This window comes from Hippocampus comes, unplaced genomic scaffold, assembly GCF_001891065.2.
Source record: "Hippocampus comes isolate QL1 unplaced genomic scaffold, H_comes_QL1_v1.1 scaffold328, whole genome shotgun sequence".
In the NCBI taxonomy this organism is placed as follows: Eukaryota; Metazoa; Chordata; class Actinopteri; order Syngnathiformes; family Syngnathidae; genus Hippocampus; species Hippocampus comes.
In genome coordinates this window covers 182,361-191,179 of record NW_017841881.1, presented here as the reverse complement: position 1 = coordinate 191,179, position 8,819 = coordinate 182,361, and the positions used below count along the sequence as shown (strand labels likewise).

Below are 8,819 nucleotides of genomic sequence, written 5' to 3'. Positions count from 1 at the left end.
GAGTGACGGGGAAGTCAGCTCATGAGAGTGGAGAGTTGGCTGTTGTGAGCTCAGGTTAGCGGCTGGCTGTTAACGGGCCAAACAAAACCGAGAAATTTGTAGACCTACTTCAAAAACCCTCCCCCACCTATTTGACATGCTGCGCAAAATACACACACGCACACGCACACGCACACACACACACACACACACACACACACACACACACACACACACACACAGATGGACAAAAAAAAAAAAAAATGGAGGAGGGAAGCAAGGAAGGAAGGAAGGAAGGAGGGAAAAATAGTCCATAGTCATCAGGAGAAGACAAAAGGGAGGAAATGGAAGGAGGGAAGGCACCCCTCCGCCCCTCCCCACTCCATCACTCCTCATGTCAAGTCATGTGGCGTGCGAGCATGGATGACAACCTGCGCAACCGGACTGGCCGCATCGCAAACCGACGCGCGCGCACGCGCTCTGGCTTCCATGGGGTGAGTGTTGCGCAACACTTCGGCAAACATATTAAGACCATGTGGAGTTGTTCTAAATATCATCCATTCATGTGTGTGTGTGTGGGTGTGGGGGGGGGGGGGGGAGGGGGGGGGGGGGGGGGGGGGGGGACTGGGGGCCTTGTATTTGCTTAGCAACAGAAAAAAAAGAGGGAAGAACATGAAAGGCCGGAAAGACGAGCTCATCATTCTCCGTCAAAATGACACATTTACAGTTCGTCCTATTTATAATACCTGACAGTTGTCATTAGTGTCATGTTCATTCGAAAGGCCTCGCGACACTGCACGCACGATGCGGTCCAGGGCTGCTGACTTGGCGATTTGAATTTCGAGCAAACGTGTAATTAATGAGCGTTTCCGCTGTACAAGCGAGTGTCGAATGTGAAATAAAACAAACAGATGCATCATTGATGGATTAGGCAAAAGTACCTGAAGGGGCCATCCTCCGTGTCGGCTTAAACAAGATGGCCTACTGTATTCATTCATACACACCAAAGGTGACTTAGCAGCAGGGGCAGAGTATCAAAGTGGGTCACTCAACACACACACACACACACACACACACACACACACACACACACACACACACACACACACACACACACACACGCCACAGGGCTTGCCTCCCCGACTCCCATCCCTACCCCCACTTTGCGCACACACACACTAAATTAGCTTTACTGTACACACACAGAGCACATGGCTGTGTGACTGCGCGCGCGCACGCACACACACACACACGCACCCACACACTCACTCACTCACCCACCCACACTTGTACACATTGACAAGGATAATCAGAGTGTACGAGATAATGGCTTCTTTGCCTCCGTTCTGCAGCCTCGGGCTTCGGCTAAGTCTAAAAACAAAGTACACACTTTCACGCACACTTTTAGACACGCGCGCACACACACGCAGCGACATCGCAGCGTGTGTGTGTGCGTGTGCGTGTGTGTGTGCGCGCGCCGGGGGATAGCACATATCTACTCTATTAGATGTTATATCAAAATCTCATCCAGAAGTGCCTTGAGATATGATACGGTGAGACTGTTTTGAACAAAAAACAGACGATAATTACATAGAATACAACAAAGTCAACAATTTTTGCAATCCTTTCTGCTCCAATTCATGATTCCTAATTCCTCCGTGCGCCAAGCTAATATTAGTCGTTCTTTGCAGAGGATAAAGCATATATGCCTGCATATATCTGTCTACGTGTGTTGCTTCACGATTTGATTCACAAAGATGCTACTCGGAAGCCATCTATGGCGTTTCGCATTAAATGCTAGCATGAAAAGCTAGCGGATGATATGCGCTTGTTGTAAATACCCAACATGGATACAAAGAGAGTTCTTTGTATTGCGTTTTGTTTGACAGTAAGCTTCGACTGGGAGTGTCAAGAAACGGCTTGAATTTGGATGAATGGTTCACTTAATTTACCCGCCAAATTGATGCTTGTTGTGAAGTGACTGCGACAATACAGAGCTTGTAAAGTTAAAAATGAAAAAAAAAAGAGGCGCTAGGATTTATCATTTTAGTTCAAAGGTGCATTTTGGCGACTTTTGGGGGGGCAAATCTGTAGAATGGAGGTCAAAAGCACGTTTAAAAGAATCGACTTCCTTTTGTTTGTGCCAAAGCACATCTTCACTTACCACCTTGAGCACAATTCATCTTTCCACTCGCACTAAGTCATACTGTAAAACGTGTCTGATAGGAGTTAAGCAACACATTTTGGGGGACGGGAGCGGCGCACAAGAGGTAAAAACAAACTTCTAGTCCTCCTCACGCCAAATGTCTTGAATTCACCGTCTTGAGAACAACTGAGCTTTGTGATGGCGCTAAAACACGCAAAGTGCATCAGGAGGGATGTCAGTCAGTTATGCTGGCGGTTAGTTGTTATCGCACTCAGCAAGTGTGTGTGTGTGTGTGTGTGTGTGTGTGTGTGTGCCCGCGCATGAGCCACTTTGGAACATGAATGATTGATAAACGCTTGGCCCACTGAGCATGCACGTAAATAAATGAGTAGTGGCGCTCGTGCCCTCACATCGGGATTATTTCCCACCACCACCACACACACATCCACACACACACATGGACTCGTGTCGCACACACACACACACACACACGGGTCGAAATCCCTCCAAAGAGGCAGTTGGAAATAAAAATAAAAAGCATGCGGCTGTACCTCGGTGCAGCGGTTCGGCAAGACGGGAGAATCCAGGCGTTAGTCCCGCACACATCAAAGTGCGCACTTGCTGCCTCCTCGCACGCCCACACCAGACTGAGAGCTGTGTGACGAGAGAAAGAGAGCGAGAGGGGTGTGTGTGCGTGCGTACGAGAGCCCGCCCACCCACATGCACTCACACACTCCTCCCTCAATTTGCGGTGGACTGCCAGAATGTCTGTGTGTGTGTGTGTGTGTGTGTGTGTGTGTGTGTGTGTGTGTGTGTGTTCTCCCTTTAATTGCAGTCCGTTGGCCTCAAGAGTAACACACACACACACACGCACACACGCAAGAGATTTTTTTTTTGGGTGGGGGGTCACTTTTCAAAAGGGTTCTGTCAGGGAGTTTCTATCCAACCTCTGTTGAGCCAAGGCACACATTTTACATTCGAAATTTGTCATGGCTCACCACCAAACAGAAAGGTCGGCGGTGCCTTGAGATGTGAGTCGTACTTTCCAAAAGCATACACTGAGGATAAAATAGAAAAATACATTGTAAAGTATTAAATAGCTTTAAACACATTTTTTTTTTTTTTTTGCTGCGACGAAAATTGTGCTGCTTCTGAACTCGGTGAGTGCTATCTGGGTTAAAAACCAAAAAACAATAACAAAAAAAAGTGAGATATTGGCGACAAGAGAAGAAAAAGCATCGGAGACAAACAGATTACATAACAAGCTGCTGATCTTCATTCCCTTTGTCAGACGCATTCGGAAAGCAAGCTTCTGCATCCAACGTTTTAGACGAGAAAATGTGGCGGCCACAAAGCGCAGGGAAAGAAAAGTTGTTTTCGACAATTTTGCTCCGACACCGCCGCCGTTTCATCCAGCACGTATGCTTGTGCTCTCCCCCAACACGACCCTTCGCGGGGGTCCGGCGAGAACAGGAAGTGGGCGATCGAGCGGGATTAAGCGAGAATCGGAAGACCGCTTTCCCACAGCACTAGCTAAACACAGCGTTATTGGTTTGTAATAGAATTACACGAGGAGCGGCTCGGAGGCGGCGATGGCGTGCCGCGACAAGCTGCGGCGCTGAAGGCACAGGTGGAGGATTTGTTATGTAAGAGCGGACGCCAGGCAGACGTGATGACGTTTTTTTTTTTTTTGTTTGCGTTGAAAGCGGTTTTCAGGCTATTGAGTCACACCTGAGATCATCTGCCGCCAGTGTCACTTGCGTTTGGGCAGGTCATAGACTGCAATTTTCCGAACTTTTCTGGATCAGTACAAGTTCAATCAAAAATGATCTTCAATAAAAGCAATCTGTGAAAAAACACAAACAGAGTGTCCATCGTTTACCGTGAATCCGTGGGCACATTTCGGCAGCCTCCCGATAACCTGTTACCATGGAGCTTTGCTGAAGCTACGGCGGAATATCCCCCATCAGAAATGAGTCATGGAATCAAGTTTTTTTTTTTTTTTGTACTATGCAGACAGTCTTTAGTTGTTGTGTTGGGGCAAAGTGGTAGTTAGCATAAATAGCTAAGGAATAGCTTAAGCACATTCATTCCCGGACAATGACCGACCACGCGGTGGACTTTAGCGGGTTAGTGAGAAGGCATGAACTATCTGGTCAACCAATTCCTGCACTAACTAGCTTTGCCAGATAAAATCCTAATCAGCTGACATGCGAGTAGGCTCAATGCATCATGTAAATGTATTTCTATACTGCCGGGCCTAGCAAGACAACACCCATGCGCGCTTGCCTTCTCGTATGACACGGCGGCTCGCCGAGTTCCGCTTTTGCCTCGGGTCATGTCAGCTAATCCCTGTCTGGCCAACTTATATTTTCCATTAGCGAGGGACGCCGCCGCGCATTCTAATGCGGAGGCAATAATACAGACACCGTGCCGACTCTGCCGTTGTGACGTGACAGCAGACAATGCGGACGTCGGGTGTTTCTACGGCAGGGAAGCAAAATTCGTCACACATTGAGAGTCCTGTGCGAGAGCTGGGTTTTGAGACTTGAGTGACTTTTATGTGACAAAGATCGAGGGAAAACATTTTTTAAAGAGCGAGGAAGCGGCCCGGAGACCATGTGAACGGATGTGAAGATTGACTGATGTAAAGACAGACATGCATTCAAAAAACCAACAACTAGCACTTTGACGCTTTCAAACTCCGTCAGGTTCTAAACCAACAACCTTTCATTGTTTTCAGTTCAAAGCGGCGTTACGGAAATGTTGCTTAAAATTAAGATAAACTGTTAGGCGAGCCATTCCAGCAGATGACATCAATTTCCAACAATGTAGTGTGGCGACAAATTACATCTTCTATTGGCATAAATCTGCGCTATTCTTAGCGGGAGCAGTGGCGCGGAAACCAAAGCCCTTGGAAAATTTTCTTCACGTTTTTTCTTTCATGTTGTGTCAAAACATCAACACAACAATTAAATAAAAATATGCAACTTATACTTGGATGTTGAAAAATATGTTGGCATATTGGTAGAGTCCAACGCGGAATAACAATGTGATGACGATATCGTTGCCAGAGCTAAGTGCTAACAAAACAGGCTAAAGAATTACAAGGTAGGCGCAGAACAACGTAAAACCGGCGTAGGGCGGAATTGTCAAAGCCACATTTCCACAAAAACAACTCAGAGTTCTTCGTAATTCCTGGAAGTAAAAAACAAAACTAAACTCAAACAAATAAAAATAAATAAAACACCCCCCCCGAAGAATAGACTTCAACTGGCCTTGACAAGTTCCCCGAGATCTAATTTTAGACAACAGTTCCAGCAGTCCGAACAAAATTCCTAGTTCTGGGGCAAAGTCCCTACGGTCGAAATGTCTTATTAGAGGCCGTGACTTGGAAAAAAAAATCAACATAAAAGCACCATATGTGATCTACCAGCTGCTCTTTTTAGCAAACATTATGCTAACCTACCATCACATGCTTCTTAGCACAAGGTCATACAACACGCACGTCTGTAGCCTGCAGCTACTCATGAATATTCATGAGGGGGATGCTCAGCTCATTAAAAGAATTTCCGCTAACCAGGAACGCCGCAATCAGACGAGCGACGTGAACACTCAGACAAACAATTAAAAAGACCAATTTGTTCCGGAAGGACATGGAAGAGGCGGGACGGGCGGAGGCATTTTAGCTTTCACCCTCAAGTGACTTGCAGGCCTCCTCATTGCTCCGCTTTCTCCCAAATTTACTCGACCAAGATGTTTACAAGGAGTGTCAGCAAATTGCGCGCGAGTGTGACGGCATTATCTGGGCTTGGACGAGTGACACGGATGAAACTGCACTGCGAGAATGTGAACGAATGCACGCGCCGTAACGTCCTGACCTCGTCACAAACACCCGTCAAGGCTCCACGTTTTGATCCGGTGGGCCGGCAGCATCCCAACATCTATTCGCAAGTTCTAATTAAAGTCAAAAGATCTCAGCTGGTGTCATCCACCTTGGCGCACACGATGACTTTTTTACCGTAGCGGTATGACTTTTTTTCTCATAGTACAACCTTATTCTCAAAGTGTGCCGAATTTTTTGCCGTAATTTTATTAGTTTTCCTCCATATTAGTACAATTTTTTTCCCCCTCAGCGCTTTGTGACTTTTTTCTCAAAGCGATACGAACGTATTGCGGCAAGTTGATGACTTTGTGTAGTAGAGAACGCCCTCGGAAAGCTCCGCATGGCAAACCACGGTCTGCCAAATTCCCAAATGCGGCAAAATAGACACGAAAATTCAAAATGAGCCCGTTTTTAAGTTTTAAGTGCCTGTCTTCGAAAATAGAGTGCAACTACTTTTTTTCTCGTAAAGTTACATTATTCTTGTAAAACTACTGCTTAGTCTTGCAACATCTTGGCTGTTTCCCCATTTAAAAAAAATATATTCTCTTAACATTGTGACTTTTGTTTGCTAAGATAATATTTATTCACCATCAAAATGACGTGTATGCACAATGGCAAGATAGGAGCGCTGGGAAGCAGCAGACCACTTGTCACTGGAGCCATACATGTCACGCGCACACGCGACAAACTCAATGGGAAAAAAGTGGCTGGACAAAGAATCCGTCCCAGCACACCAAGAGATAAAAATAATACAGAACCAAAACAAAGTGACTTCCGGTCTTCATTTTTCATGCTCGCCACTTCCTTCTCCGCTAAATATTTGCTTTGGAAAGATGCGAGCGTGAGGGGGTGGGGTGGGAGCGAGGGTGGCATTTACATAACGAAGCTCCCAGCGGGGAAAGTCTCCGCCAGCTGACTCAAGGGAAGAAAAAAACCGCTGGCTGCGGAAGTACCGATATGGATGAAATAACTTGTTTATCAGGATCTGTTTTGGCAAGTGGCGATTTTGCCACTGAAATTATTGGAAATGCCAAATCCCATTCCACCACCCCTCACCCAGAATTTTGGGGGGGGTAATCCCCCCCCACACACACACACCCAACTCAAATTGTGCTCATCGGTGCACCTTGTCCACCTGGGGGTCAGTATAGCTCAGGAAGATGACATACATGGCGACGACTCAGTCCTCAAAAAAGTCACACCAGTATTCATTCTTTGCAGAAGATAAAGAATGTATGCCTGTGAGCATTGTTGTTATCGTTCGATATTATTAGCTTCACCGTTTATGTTCACTTGTGTGTTTCTTAAAGGGTTAGAACAATGACACATCGATGCTATTTGTTAGCCTGCCAATTGTGTTTCCCATTAAGTGGTAGCATGCAGCTAGCACTGAAGGCTGAGCTATGTTGATGTTTTGAAAATGCGACAAATTTTCTCTTTCATTTTCAGTTTGACGGCAAACTTCAACTGCAGGGAGTCACCGCTGTAGTGATTTTAAATTTGGTGTTCTTTCTTATCAAAACGTTATACAGTATATTTTGTGAAGCTGTTTCTGAGTGGGATAAAAGCTAAGGGTTGCTTTTTTTCCAAGTACTTTTTTTTTTTTTTTTATGTTTTCGTGAGCATTCTGTGAAAAGTGACGCGTGCTTCACAAATGTCCCTCACGTGATCGATTCCCGCCGGAGTCAGACATCCGAAGCATCCCCGGAATGCTGCTCCAGGTAACCGCCTGCACCCCATCGTCATAGCGATCGGCACGCCGAGTATCCTGGATTGAGACAACAACAACAGGTTGTGAGCGAAATGGAGGGCAGAGCGTCGCGTGCTAAGACAAGTTGCGGTCCCATTCTTCCAGTCGTGGCGCTCCACTTTCACATGGGACGCGGCTCAGGGTTCAGAGGTCAGGTCACAGGGTCCATGTAATTAGTCTGTCTGCTCTGGACCATTTTTGACCTCTCACCCCAAACATTTTCAGACTGCAGAGTCCCTTCCAAATTCAGTTCTGTGGTTAATTATCAGGGCTGAAGGTAGACAGTGTAATCACCCTTGTAGCTCACTGTGGGGGAAAAAAAAATCAAGGCAACAAACTTCAATCCAATTTTGGGCAATTCATAAAAATATTTTCTGTTTTGCTGTTGTGAAAATTGGCTTTCCCACATTTCACAACAAAGAAATAAGTGTTTACTGAACTGTTACGCCTTGTGTTGGGCTCCCCAGGCCTTATTGAGAAGCCTCTGAGAATGCCACTGCTCATCTAGACTTTCACAATAAAAGCACGTGTCGGAGAGGCACGTATTCCCAAAGCCTTTTCCAGACTTACGTAACTCCCATTTCCACCTCCGTGTGAAAGCAGGTGATGAATATCGGGCCAGAGCATGACTTTTACCTCTTTCTCTCTAATATGCTGTAGGTCAGCTGGATGCTTCCTCAATTGCAAATAATGGAATACTGTACTCTTTCCTTACATTCCATTAAGCACTTTTAGACCTCCTTTCTCTTCGGCCTCCATTATTCATCATCTCTGCCTGAAAGACTATTTATAACAGCTTTTACCGTCTGTCAGTCAGGCTGCAAAGCCGCTTCTCAACGGTGCAAGGGGAGCGTCAATGCAGGAGACCGAGGTGCTGACATTGTGGGAGCACAAAGGAATACAAATGTAAGCCCCCGAGGGTGAAATTCAGAGGACTTTGACGATTGTCGATCTCTCAACGATTTATCGATTATAAGTACTGATTAATTCTCTTAAAATTAGAATGTTTTTGTCTCCCACTGTTACGATTTCATTCTCGGTACTTTAACGACTACCAC

The 8,819-nt window shown here is 45.9% G+C and overlaps 1 protein-coding gene across 3 annotated transcripts in view; it reads right to left on the bottom strand.

Moving 5' to 3' along the window:
- The window catches only part of tiam1a (TIAM Rac1 associated GEF 1a), a 32,245-nt gene extending 29,469 nt beyond the window's left edge, over nucleotides 1-2,776 (bottom strand). For all 3 annotated transcript variants that reach the window (XM_019859547.1, XM_019859545.1, XM_019859549.1), the window contains exon 1: nucleotides 2,677-2,776. The gene's annotated coding sequence lies outside the window, so the exon portion shown is untranslated. The remainder of the gene's footprint in view (nucleotides 1-2,676) is intronic.
- Nucleotides 2,777-8,819: the final 6,043 nt, after the last annotated feature.